The sequence below is a fragment of the Moschus berezovskii genome, chromosome 2 (genome assembly GCF_049115385.1).
Source record: "Moschus berezovskii isolate FMDL1 chromosome 2, NW_MosBer_1.0, whole genome shotgun sequence".
Classification (NCBI taxonomy): domain Eukaryota; kingdom Metazoa; phylum Chordata; class Mammalia; order Artiodactyla; family Moschidae; genus Moschus; species Moschus berezovskii.
The window spans coordinates 21,743,143-21,757,058 of NC_142461.1; positions in this window are offsets into that span (position 1 = coordinate 21,743,143).

Consider the following 13,916-nt stretch of genomic DNA (forward strand, 5'->3'; position numbering starts at 1 on the left):
TAGTCATGTAAAGATATGAGAGTTGGACTGTAAAGAAGACTGAGCACCGAAGAACTGATGCTTTTGAATTGTGGTGCTGGAGAAGGCTCTTGAGAGTCCCTTGGACTGCAAGGAGACCAAACCAATGAATCCTAAAGGAAATCAACCCTGAATATTCATTAGAAGGACTGATGATGAAACTGAAGCTCCAATACTTTGGCCATGTGAAGTGTGGACTCATTGGACAAGACCCTGATGCTGGGAAAGATTGAGAGCAGGAGTAGAAAGGGGCAACAGGGGATGAGATGGTTGGATAGGATCACTGACTCAATGGACATGAATTTGAGCAAAGTCTTTGAGGTAGTGGAGGACAGAGGGACCTGGTGTTCTACAGTCCATGGGTCACAAAGAGTTGGAAATAACTTAGAGACTGAACAACAGCAACTTATGCAAACAATAAATCTAGGTAGTTTAAGGTGTGAAGAAAATTTAAGTGCCAAACATCATAATGTATTTAGGGTGGATCCTTTTCCTGATGCCAAGGATTTCCATAGGAGTTCAAGTTCCTCACAGGTGCTTCTTTCTTTCCTTAGTGTAAGCAAACTCCCAGAAAGGCTTACACTTGTCATAGATTTCTTGAAGAGCAGCCCTGCTAACTCACTAGATATGCCCAGTCATATCAGAGCTACATTTTAGGTACAAGGCAGATGAACCTGTACTCAGGCCATATAATTATAGAATTTCATAATTAACATTTGTGATGCTTTCAAGAATCTAAAAATTTATATGCTAAGTACACCTTGATTTCTAATAGGAGGTTAAAGATGTTTCATAAAAGGTTATTGCTTATGTCTCGCCTCAGATATGGACTTTTAATGATCACCTCTGTTATCTGCTTCAGTTCAGTTCAGTTCAGTCGCTCAATCATGTCCGACTCTTTGCGACCCCATGAACCACAGCACGCCAGGCCTCCCTGTCCATCACCAACTCCCGGAGTTCACTCAAACTCATGTCCATCGAGTCGGTGATGCCATCCAGCCATCTCATTCTCTGTCATCCCCGTCTCCTCCCACCCCCAATCCCTCCTAGCATCAGACTCTTTCCCAGTGAGTCAACTCATCGCATGAGGTGGCCAAAGTATTGGAGTTTCAGCTTTAGCGTACTGGCCCACTAATCTTAGCCAATCTCCTGGCTGCTTCACGGACATGGAGCCACATTCCTCTTGAAAGAGATATCCTTATTAGCAGAACAGGCTATGACCACTGGGGTTATTTTCAAGTTCTCTGACAAAATATAACCCTCTTAAAAGAGTTGGCACACAATAGCTGGACTAATTGGAAGCTGATATGTAAACCAATAATATAGAGTCTTCTATGTCTCATGCTCAAAATTCTCCAAGCCAGGCTTCAGCTTGAACCGTGAACTCCCAGATGTTCAAGCAGGTTTTAGAAAAGGCAGAGGCACCAGAGATCAAATTGCCAACATCCGCTGGGTCATGGAGAAAGCAAGAGAGTTTCAGAAAAACATCTATTTCTGCTTCATTGACTATGCCAAAGCCTTTGACTGTGTCAATCACAATAAACTGTGGAACATTCTGAAAGAGATGGGAATCCCAGACCACCTGACCTGCCTCTTGAGAAACCTGTATGCAGGTCAGGAAGCAACAGTCAGAACTGGACATGGAACAACAGACTGGTTCCAAATAGGAAAAGGTGTAGGTCAAGGTTATATATTGTCACCTTGCTTATTTAACTTATATGCAGTGTACATCATGAGGAACGCTGGGCTGGAAGAAGCACAAGCTGGAATCAAGATTGCTGGGAGAACTATCAATAACCTCAAATATGCAGATGACACCACCCTTATGGCAGAAAGTGAAGAGGAACTCAAAAGCCTCTTGATGAAAGTGAAAGAGGAGAGTGAAAAGGTTGGCTTGAAGCTCAACATTCAGAAAACAAAGATCATGGCATCTGGTCTCATCACTTCATGGGAAATAGATGGAAAAACAGTCAGACTTTATTTTTTTGGGCTCCAAAATCACTGCAGATGCTGATTGCAGCCATGAAATTAAAAGACGCTTGCTCCTTGGAAGGAAAGTTATGACCAACCTTGATAGTATATTAAAAAGCAGAGACATTACTTTGCCAACCAAGGTCCGTCTAGTCAAGGCTGTGGTTTTTCCCGTGGTCATGTATGGATGTGAGAGTTGGACTGTGAAGAAAGCTGATTGCCGAAGAATTGATGCTTTTGAACTGTGGTGTTGGAGAAGACTCTTGAGAGTCCCTTATACTGCAAGGAGATCCAACCAGTCCATTCTAAAGGAGATCGATCCTGGGTGTTCATTGGAAGGACTGATGCTAAAGCTGAAACTCCAATACTTTGGCCACCTCATGCGACGAGTTGACTCACTGGAAAAGACTCTGATGCTGGGAAAGGTTGGGGGCGGGAGGAGAAGGGGACGACAGAGAATGAGATGGCTGGATGGCATCACCGACTCTGTGGACATGAGTTTGAGTGAACTCTGGGAGTTGGTGATGGGCAGGGAGGCCTGGCGTGCTGTGATTCATGGGGTCGCGGAGAGTCGGACACAACTGAGTGACTGAACTGAACTGAACTGATGTCACCTTAAAAGTTCACTGACTTCATGCAAACATGCTGAGAACCGGTTGCCTTCCCTTTAGAGAAGATGATCAAATGTATCCTCATGCTGCATTTATGTGGCAAAGGATGAACAAAGTACTACTTGTTTCAGCTGCCATGATAAAAACAAATGCCTGCAGTTAGGAAACCTCCACTAATGAAACCAATCATTTCAATGGAAGGAACACATTGTACTGCTAAAGTTGTGTTCCAATGGAAGAAGTTTATTTGTGTAAGTGATACTTGATTTAGTAATACAAAGTTTGAGTCAGAAGTAAAAGTACTAACAAACTGAAGTATAGTATTACTTTTTTTTGCAAAATATTTTATAAGACTTAGCTTAGGTTGACTTAAGGGCTTTTGCATTTTTTTTTAAAGGGGAAGAATTTATTTGCTGATCTCTTCTCCTCTTTGGGCTCATTAAATGATATTAAGTCATTTGTTGATAAGATCCGATTGGGTTAATACTGCATTTTTTGTTTCTAAGATTTGATTTTACAGTTATTTGAAATAAATGTGTTAACATCTGTATTTTAGTGTGTGAAAATAGCAAGTTTTAATCACAAATTGAGAGGAAGACACGTGGGATTTAGTGATACTCACTAATCTCATTATTTTTCAAGGAAACCCAGTAAGGATGCTTTTGACCCCTGCTACACAACAGCCTAACAGATTTCTTAACTAAAATATGTGTGTTACATAATTATGTAGGACCTCTCAGTGCAGATAAATTTGAGATTTAAATGCAGGATTCCTTTCTAGTGGTATCATGAAAAATCACACACTGTTTGAACAAGTGTTAAAATTCCCTGCATTTTCTATTAATCTATAAAAGAAATAATTAAAAAAATTGCTTTTATGGATTATTTGTGTTAATTCATTTATCCAGCATATAATTGTACATAATACTACACAAGGCTAATCAAACTCTTGAAATAAATTTTCTTCAAGGTGGAAATACAAATTGAAACCCCAAATTGAATGAAAAAATAACATTATTTTTTATTCTATTGACTTTTGCAAAGTTTGTATGAATGACTGAGGGCCAATGACATCCTCAGCATGGTCAGAACTGCTCTAGTAAGGATTTTCTTATTGATACCAAAGGTTATTCAGGTTATATTAGGAGCCTGGTGTGCTGCAGTCCATGGAGTCGCAAAGAGTCAGACACGATGACTAAACAACAGCCTAAGGGTTACTGTGTGCCTGACACTTTATTAGCTCATTTAATTCTCAGATTAATTCCCTGGGGGAGGGTTGCTACCACTGCTACCCTCCTTGTAAAGATGATGAAATTGAGGTGCAGGGATGAAGTGTAATCATCCTTTACAAAGGATGCAAATCAGAGGTTGCAAAGAGTCAGACATAACTGAGCTACTAACACTTTCTCTTCTTTCCTGAAATTTAGTCCTGAGTGACTAATTGTATGTGTGTGTGTGTGTGTAGTTGTGATGTAAGTAGGATAAAAGGGTTCTCATAGCTTTAATAATAATATAATTTCTATGAATTTCTGTATGGCTGGAAAATGGGAGCGTTTAAGTTTTCATGCCAATTAGAATTAATATTTATTTTTAATTGCTTAATTGATCTTTGACAGAGGGAGTGTCACATGTATGATAAGAAAACTAGAATTATTTTTCAGAGTATGAAATATTGAGAGCAACCTAAAATGCTAAGAAATTGACTTATTGAGAAATCAGAAGCATTTCAGTAGGGATATTTCTAATTGAAGTAGAGTGAGTATATCTATCATAAAAAAAGTAGTTAAGAGCACAAAACATCACATCAAGAAGATTGTGTTATTTCTTTCTTAAATATTTGGAAAGAGTAACTTATAAGGCTATGTGGCCCTGGAGTTTACGAATTTTGAATTGTGAATTTAATTTATTAAGTAGATACAAACTTTCAGAATAAAAATAGTAAAAGTGATAGTGGGAACTTATCAGCTTTCCTGATTAGAATGACATGTGAGTCTCAGGGCCTGTTTAGGATCAACTTAACTCTCATTTTACAAAGAAATGGTGGTACATGAAAGTTAAATTGCTCTACCGAGTTTTCTGGTAGCCAATAGGAATCAAGGTTGATCCCCTGGTTCTTATTTCACTAAACACAATTTCTCTGGGGGAATGTATGAGATCAGAAGTTAGTTGTCAGGAAGACCTTTCATTTCCCACTCATGGAATCAAGGACTCTGTTTGCTCCCATAACTCGGTTTTTCTTGCCTTTTAATAGTTCCATTATAAAGGGATCACACTATGTTTCCCTTTCATTAGGCAAGTTTTGCTTTTTGTAGGGAAGTGATTTCCCTTTTGAAAATATGGTGTTGAATAAGACTCTTGAGAGTCCCTTGGACTGTAAGGGAATCAAATCAATCAGTCCTAAAGGAAATAAATCTTGAGGATATTTTAGAAGGACTGATGCTAAATCTGAAGCTCCAATATTTTGGCCTCCTGATTTGAAGAGTTGACTCACTGGAAAAGACCCTGATGCTGAGAAAGACTGAAGGCAGGAGGAGAAGGGGACGACAGAGGATGAGATGGTTGGATGGCATCACTGACTCAATGGATCTGAATTTGAGGAAACTCCAGGAGACAGTGGAAGGCAGAGGAAGCTAATGTGCTACAGTCCATGGGGTCACAAGTAATCAGACTTGACTTAGTGACTGAGCAACAACAAAAAGATAAGAGATTATATTATCCTAGTGTCTACCATGTTTATTCAGTAATAAACTATTTTATGAACCTTAAAAATGATAGATTCTAGGCACTGGAGACTGATGCAGAGGCTTTTCTGAAGCGTGTGGGTGGCATCTATGCTTCCCCAACATGGAGGAAGCTATTGTTAGACGCTATTGTTTGAGTTGATTGATTTTCCTTTTCTCTGTTCAGAATGCTTCCTTGAGAACAGGACTCTTTCTCTGTTGCTCAATCTTGGTTCCCCTGGGCTTCACATGGTAATTGGCAAGTAGGAGACTTACATTCGTTGAGTGATGAAATGAACTAGTGGATTTGCCAGGATGAACAGAGTGGAAATTTTCAAAATGAACTCACATGCAATACAGTCTCTTGACAACTATTCCCAAACAGGGTATGTATCACAATGTTTAGGAACAGCAGACCATGCAGTTAGACTTGAATATAAATTCAGTTCTGATAGGTATTGCTATATTACCTCAAGTTGTTTAACTCCCCGTAAGCCTAACTCCTGCATATGTAGAAGTGCACTATGTTTTCAATACTATAATTATAATAATATGATAGTTATTCAATATAGCAGTTACAGTAATAGTATTGACCTCCTAGGGTTCTTATGAATATTCAGTGAAATAATACAGGTAGATAGATTTGAACAGTGCTTGGTACCTGCTGCTGCTGCTAAGTCACTTCAGTCGTGTCCGACTCTGTGTGACCCCATAGACGGAAGCCCACCAGGCTCCCCCGTCCCTGGGATTCTCCAGGCAAGAACACTGGAGTGGGTTGCCATTTCCTTCTCCAATGTGTGAAAGTGAAAAGTGAAAGTGAAGTCGCTCAGTCGTCTCCAACCCTTAGCGACCCCACGGACTGCAGCCTACCAGGCTCCTCCATCCATGGGATTTTCTAGGCAATAGTACTGGAGTGGCTTGCCATTGCCTTCTCCGGCTTGGTACCTAGTATGCACTTAATACTTGAAGCTAGGTGGGAAGCCTATTTTTATCTCACCTATCTCTCTCATGGAGAAAGCTTCATTGGCCAAACCCCAGGCTTTATTGGGAAGAATTGCCATGTTGTAAGTATCAAGATTTATACCAGGAAAGTCTTTCAGTTTTTCCAGCTCCCAAGCAGTGGGCACCCCTGCTTTTTCTCTTCCCTGCAGTAGCATTATGGCAAGGGGCCCCAGGTCAGACCAGCCATCTTTATCCAGTAAGTAGCTAGGTAAATGGACAGAAAGCCTCACCCATAGACAAGTTACTCTGGATTCATAGACGGGGTGAAGAAAACAGCTGTTTGAAATTCAGCCTAGGATGTGGATGAACCTAGAGACTGTCATACAGAGTGAAGTAAGTCGGAAAGAAAAAAATAAATATCGCATATTAACACATATATGTGGAATCTAGGAAAATGGTATAGCCGAATTTATTTGTAAAGAAGGAATAGAGACACAGATGCAGAGAACATGTGTAGGGATGCCAAGGGAGGAAGGAGGGTGTGGAATGGATTGGGAGATTGTAACTGGCATGTATACACTACTACATATAAAACAGATAACTAATGGGAACTGATTGTACAGCACAGGGAACTTTACTCAGTGCCCTGTGGTGACCTAAGTAGGAAGGAAATCCAAGGAAGAGGGGATATATAAATATATATATATGTGCATGTGTGTGTATGTGTAGCTGATCCACTTTGCTCTACAGAAGAAAATACAACATTGAAGAGCAACTACATTCCAATAAAAATTCAAATAAATAAAAGAGAAATTCACCCTGAGTCCCTTGATACTGCAGTGCTTTGCAGGAAGTCCTGCATGAGCAGAGGTATTGGATGATCAGTAATTATCAAAATGTGAAATTCATTTTCCACTTGGCTATTTTTTCCTCTGTGTCAAGGAACTCTAGAGAGCATCAAATATGAAGAACCAAGATCTAATCCTTTCAATTATTTTTAAAAGAAAGATAAACCTTAGGATCCTACCCATCATGTACATGGGAAAATAAAACATGAATGATAACAACTGGCTAAGGGAGGGGCCTATATGTAAATAAAGAAGGTTCAGTTCAGTCACTTAGCCATGTCCAACTCTTTGTGACACCATGGACTGTAGCACGCCAGGCTTCCCTGCTCACCACCAATTCCCAAAGCTTCCTCAAACTCATGTCCATCGAGTTGGTGATGTCATACAACCATCTCATCCTTTTCATCCCCTTCTCCTCCTGCCATCCATCTTTCCCAGCATGAGGGTCTTTTCCAATGAGTCAGTTCTTTGCATCAGGTGGCCAAAGTATCGGAGTTTCAGTTTCAGCATCAGCCCTTCCAATGAATATTCAGGACTGATTTCCTTTAGGATGAACTGGCTGGATCTCCTTGCTGTCCAAGAGACTCTCAAGAGTTTTCTCCAACACCACAGTTCAAAAGCATCATTTCTTTGGCGCTCAGCTTTATTTATGGTCCAACATCCATTCTTGTTAGTCACATCCATTCATGAATACTGGAAAAACCATAGCTTTGACTAGGCAGACCTTTGTTGGCAAAGTCATGTCTCTGGTTTTTAATATGCTGTCTAGGTTGGTAAAACAGAACAAACTATTTAAAGGCTGAAGAGACATGTGAAAGAAAATCCTAGCTTTATTATAATCTGTCTTCCACTTCTGTATATACACTTTATTCTAGATTGTATTAATCTCCATTCTCCTCTATTTGATTGTGTGGATCACAGCAAACTGTGGAAAATTCTTAAAGAGATGGGAATACCAGATCTCCTTACCTGTCTCCTGAGACACCTGTATGCAGGTCAAGAAGCAATCGTTAGAACCAGACCTGGAAGAACTGACTGGTTCAAAATTGGGAAAGGAGTATGTCAAGGCTGTATATTGTCACCCTCTTATTTAAATTCTATGCAGAGTAAGTACATCTTGCAAAATGCTGGGCTGAATGAATCATGGCCTGGAATCAAGATTGTTGGTAGAAATATCAACAGCCTCAGATATGGACTTCCCTGATAGCTCAGTTGGTAAAGAATCCACCTGCAATGCAGGAGACCCTGGTTCAATTCTTAGGTCAGGAAGATCCTGTGGAGAAGGGAAAGGCTACCCACACCAATATTCTGGCCTGGAGAATTCTATGGACTCTACAGTCCATGGGGACACAAAGAGTCAGACAAGACTGAGCAACTTTCATTTTTCAGATATGGAGATAATACCACTCTAATAGAAAAGAGTGAAGAGGAACTAAATAGCCTCTTGATGAGAGTGAAAGAGAAGCGTGAAAAAAATTGTCTTAAAACTCAGCATTCAACAAACAAAATCATGGCATCCAGACACATCCTTCATGGCAATTAAAAAGGGAAAAAGTGGAAGCAGTGACAGATTTTATTTTCTTGGGCTCCAAAACCACTGTGGACAGTGACTGCAGTCATGAAATTAAGAGACACTTGCTCCTTGGAAGGAAAACTATGATAAATCCAGAAAGCATTTTCAAAAGCAGAGACATCACTTTGCCAAAAAAGTCCCTATAGTCAAAGCTGGGGTTCCCTGGTGGCTCAGAGGTTAAAGCTTCTGCTTGCAATGTGGGAGACCTGGGTTCGATCCCTGGGTCAGGAAGATCCCTTGAAGGAAATGGCAACCCACTCCAGTATTCTTGCCTGGAGAATCCCATGGACAGAGGAGCCTGGTGGGCTACAGTCCACAGGGTCACAAAGAGTTGGACACGACTGAGCGACTTCACTTCATAGTCAAAGCTATGATTTTTCAGTAGTCATGAATGGATGTGAGAGTTGGACCAGAAAAAGAAGGCTGAGTACCGAGGAATTGATGCTTTTCTACTGTGGTTCTGGAGAAGACACTTGAGAGTCCCTTGGACAGAAAGGAGATGAAACCAGTCAATCCTAAAGGAAATCAACTCTGAATATTCAGTGGAAGGACTGATGATGAAGCTCTAATACTTTAGCCACCTGATGTGAAGAGCTGATTCACTGAAAAAAACCATGATGCTGGGAACCATTGAGCACAGGAGGAGAAGCGGGTGACAGAGGATGAGATGGTTAGATAGCATCAGTGACTTAATGGACATGAATTTGAGCAAACTCTAGGAGACAGTGAAAGGCAGGGAAGGCTGGCATGCTTTAGTTCATGTGGTTGCAAAGAGTCAGACATGACTTAGCAACTATTTTCTTCTGAATAATGAAGTTATGTTGAGTTATTTCAGATGCAATAAGTTGAGAAAGAGAACACAGGATAGCATGGGATGGTAAAGGAGAAGACCGAACCTAATAGGATCCCCTTCAGGAAGAGGAATAAAAAGGTTGTAATCCAGCCCAGCCCAACAAGAGTGGGTGACGGGGTATAACAGAGTGGGTAAAGAAGATCACACAGAATGGCTGTGTTCTGATGAGCACTGGCAACGCAACTGAGTAGATTATAAAAATCATTAAAAATTTAAAAATATTCTTCCATTTGTTTCTTCTCAGTCATGGACATTACTTTATATCTCTGGAGCCACTGAGCGCAAGAGGAAAGAAGTTAACAATTTTGAGATTTAGATTCGAAGAGATCATTCATTCATGTATTCACCAACCCTTTCCCTCATTTATCCTTTTAATGAACGTATAGCGTGTTCCTTCATGTACCAGACAAGGAAAACAACATGAGATACACGTCTCAGGGGTGTCAATGCTCCTGACAAAAATTCTGAAGATAAAAAAATTTGGAAAGATTCTAGAAATTCAGAGCTGAAGTGTTTAAAGTAAATGAGCAGGAGCTGTTGTTGTAAATAACGTATGGGAAAGATATCAACATGCTTCTTTATTATTTTAAATATTAGGAAAAATACTTTAAAATGCCTGCCTAAGTTGGTGGTGTCCTGTGAAAGATTTAGATGTTCAACAAAGATTCTTTAAGATAATGGTTTTACAGAGCTGACACAGTAAATTTGATGAAACCGATCTATCCAATGCTGCTGCTGCTGCTGCTCAGTCACCTCAGTCGTGTCTGACTCTGTGTGACCCCATAGACGGAAGCCCACCAGGCTCCCCCTTCCCTGGGATTCTCCAAGCAAGAACACTGGAGTGGGTTGCCATTTCCTTCTCCAATGTGTGAAAGTGAAAAGTGAAAGTGAAGTCGCTCAGTCGTGTCCGACCCTTAGCGACCCCATGGACTGCAGCCTACCAGGCTCCTCCATTCATGGGATTTTCTAGGCAAGAGTACTGGAGTGGCTTGCCATTGCCTTCTCCAATAGCAGAATGAAAAAAGAAGTGTAAGATTTTTCGATCAAGTTTCTCTTACCCACTTATAACTGAGTGATAGATGATTAACTTCAGTTCATATTGTTAATTGGTTATTTATGATAGTAGTTTTTTGATTGTTTTATATAAATAGAAACTTGAAACTTAAAAGTGAGATTTATAACACCAGGGAGATTTTCATTAAGTCCTGAACAAAATAAAATATGCTTATAAAGTGAATTTCCATTTATATTTCACAGTTAAATACAAACCACTTGATTAAGAAATTTCTATTGTCAAACTAGGTGCTTCCCTGGCAATCCAATGGTTAAGACTCTGTGCTTCCACTGCAGGGGGTGTGGGTTCAATCCATGGTCAGGGAGCTAAGATCCCATACTAAGAAGAGGTGGCAAGAATACACAGAAGAAATATACAAAAAAGATCTTAATGACCCAATAACCACTATGGTGTGATCACTCACCTAGAGCCAGAATCTTACAATGAAAAGTCAAGATGGCCCTAGGAAGCATCACTACGAACAAAGCTAGTAGAGGTAATGGAAATCCAGCTGAGCTATTTCAAATCCTAAAAGATGATGCTGTTAAAGTGCTGCACTCAGTATGCCAGCAAATTTGGAAAACTCAGCAGTGGCCACAGGACTGGAAAAGTTCAGTTTTCATTCCAATCCCAAAGAAAGACAATGCCAAAGAATGTTCAAACTACCACATAACTGCACTCATCTCACATGCTAGCAAAGTAATGCTCAAAATTCTCCAAGCAAGGCTTCAAGAGTATGTGAACCTAGAACTTCCAGCTTTCAAAATGGATTTAGAAAAAGCAGAGGAACCAGAGATCAAACTATCAACATCCATTGGATCATAAGAAAAGCAAGAGAGTTCCAGAAAAACATCTACTTCTGCTTTATTGACTACACCAAAGCCGTTGACTGTGGGGATCACAGCAAAGTGTGGAAAATTCTTAAAAAGATGGGAATACTAGACCACCTTCTTGCCTCCTGAGAAACCTGTATGCGGGTCAATAAGCAACAGTTAGAACTGGACATGGAACAACAGACTGGTTCCAAATAGGGAAAGGAGTACATCAAGGCTGTATATTGTCACCCTGCTTATCTAACTTATATGCAGAGTATATCATGAGGAACGCTGGGCTGGAAGAAGCACAAGCTGGAATCAGGGTTGCTGAAAGAAATATCAACCTCAGATAGGCAAATGACACCACCCTTATGGCAGAAAACCACTTGATGACAAGGAAAGAAAAGAGCGAAAAAACTGACTTAAAACTCAACATTCAAAAAACTAAGATCATGGCAGCTGGTTCCATCACTTCATGGCAAATAGATGGAGAAACAATAAAAACAGTGACAGACTATTTTCCTGGACTCCAAAATCACTGCAGATGGTGACTGCAGTCATGAAATTAAAAGATGCTTGTTCCTTGAAAGAAAAGCTATGCCAGACCTAGACAGCATATTAAAAAGCAGAGACATTACTTTGTTGATAAAGCTCCATATAGTCAAAGCTATGATTTTTCCAGTAGTTATATTTGAATGTGAGAGTTGGACCATAAAAAAGACTGAGCGCCAAAGATTGATGCTTTTGAACTGTAGGGCTGGAGAAGACTCTTGAGCATCCCTTGAACTGCAAGAAGATAAAACCAGATAATTCTAAAAGAAATAGTCCTGAATTTTCATTGGAAGGTCTGACATTGAAGCTGAAGCTTCAATACTTTGGCCACCTGATGTGAAGAACTGACTCATTGGAAAAGACACTGATGCTGGGAAAGATTGAAGGTGGGAGGAGAAGGGGACGACAGAGGATGAGATGGTTGGATGGCATCATTGACTCAGTGGACGTGAGTTTGAAGAAGCTCCAGGAGATGGTGATGGAAAGGGAAGCCTGTGTGCTTCAGTCCAGGGGGTCGCAAAGAGTTGGACATGGCTGAGTGACTGAACAACACAATTAGCAAACTATTCTGAGTTCCTTGAAAAGCGGAAGTTATAGAATAATAGATAATTTTGTTTTGGGAAAATATGTCTCATTTCCTGACCCTAATAATGAAAATCACACATAAATTTCATAGTTATGCCATCATGTAAAATTGTAACAGCTCACTTTTATTGACCACTTACAGTGTGCCAATTTTAGTGCCAATCACTTGTCTACAATTCACTTTATTAATTCACTTTCCTAGTGATTTGTCTGAAGTGACCCAGTTGATAAAGAGTGGAGTTTGGATACTCCAGGGCTTCTGGTCCAAAACCTACTGGATTAACTGTGCTTGAGGGCACAGAATAGATATTACTTTCATAGATACTGTCAACTGAAATTTGCATTAAGTGGAAAAAAGTCTTACTTTTCTTTTTTCTTGCTTGACTTCAAAGCATGAAGAAGAAAATGGAGAGGAAAGTGGACCCTCTCTCTTGATGTACTATAAATTCTATGTTAAAGAGATGCACCCTTTGTTAAGTTTCCTTCCATTTTGAAGCTCAGCTTCTCACTTAGTGCTAAGAACTTTTTTAATTCTAAGAATATTATTGCTGCTGTTTAGTTGCTAAGTCATGTCCAGAGTTTTGTGACCCCATGGACTCTAGCTCAACAGGTTTCTCTGTCAATGGGATTTTCCAGGCAAGAATACTGGAGTGGGTTGTCATTTTCTTCTTCAGAATATCTTCCCAACCTAGTGATCGAACCTGCATCTCCTGCATTGCAGGCTGATTATTTACTGCTGAGCCACTAGGGAAGCCTTAATTCTAAGAATTCCACATCCAAAACATATCAGCTGTTTGAGAAAATTTCCCTTCCGTGTGCTTTATACAGGGGAAGTCCCAATTGTAACCCAAAATAAAATGAGATGAAAAATGTGAAATGCAAAATACTCAGCTCTTTTCTCCATTCTGCCTCACAATCTCCATTTGGAAACAGTTTCTTAACCTTCTCAAGGCTTAAGTTCATATTTAACATTTTGAAAAACTGCTATTTGTCTTAGGCTGGAATACCCTTCACAAATATACTCTGCCCATTTATTTAGGACATCTCTTGTTTCAAGCCACCCTCTCTTCTTGCAAGTTCACTGTTGTGATAGCAATTATATCCTCTAAAATGTAGTAATTAGTACTTAGGAATGTAGAAAAGTTTATTTTAGGGTTCTCTTACCTGAAAATTAAAATGCTTTTTCTTTAAGACCTTGAGGGTACATTGGGTAGTGTGTCATTTACCTTTAATTTATAAATCTCATTCCTGAAGAATTCCATCAATAGGAATCAACCAATTGGAATTGTGCTGAGAATTGCACTTCTTCTTTAAATCTCTTAAATGAAGAGTGCCCTCACCCAATGACATTCTAGTCAGAGATCCTAAACTGGA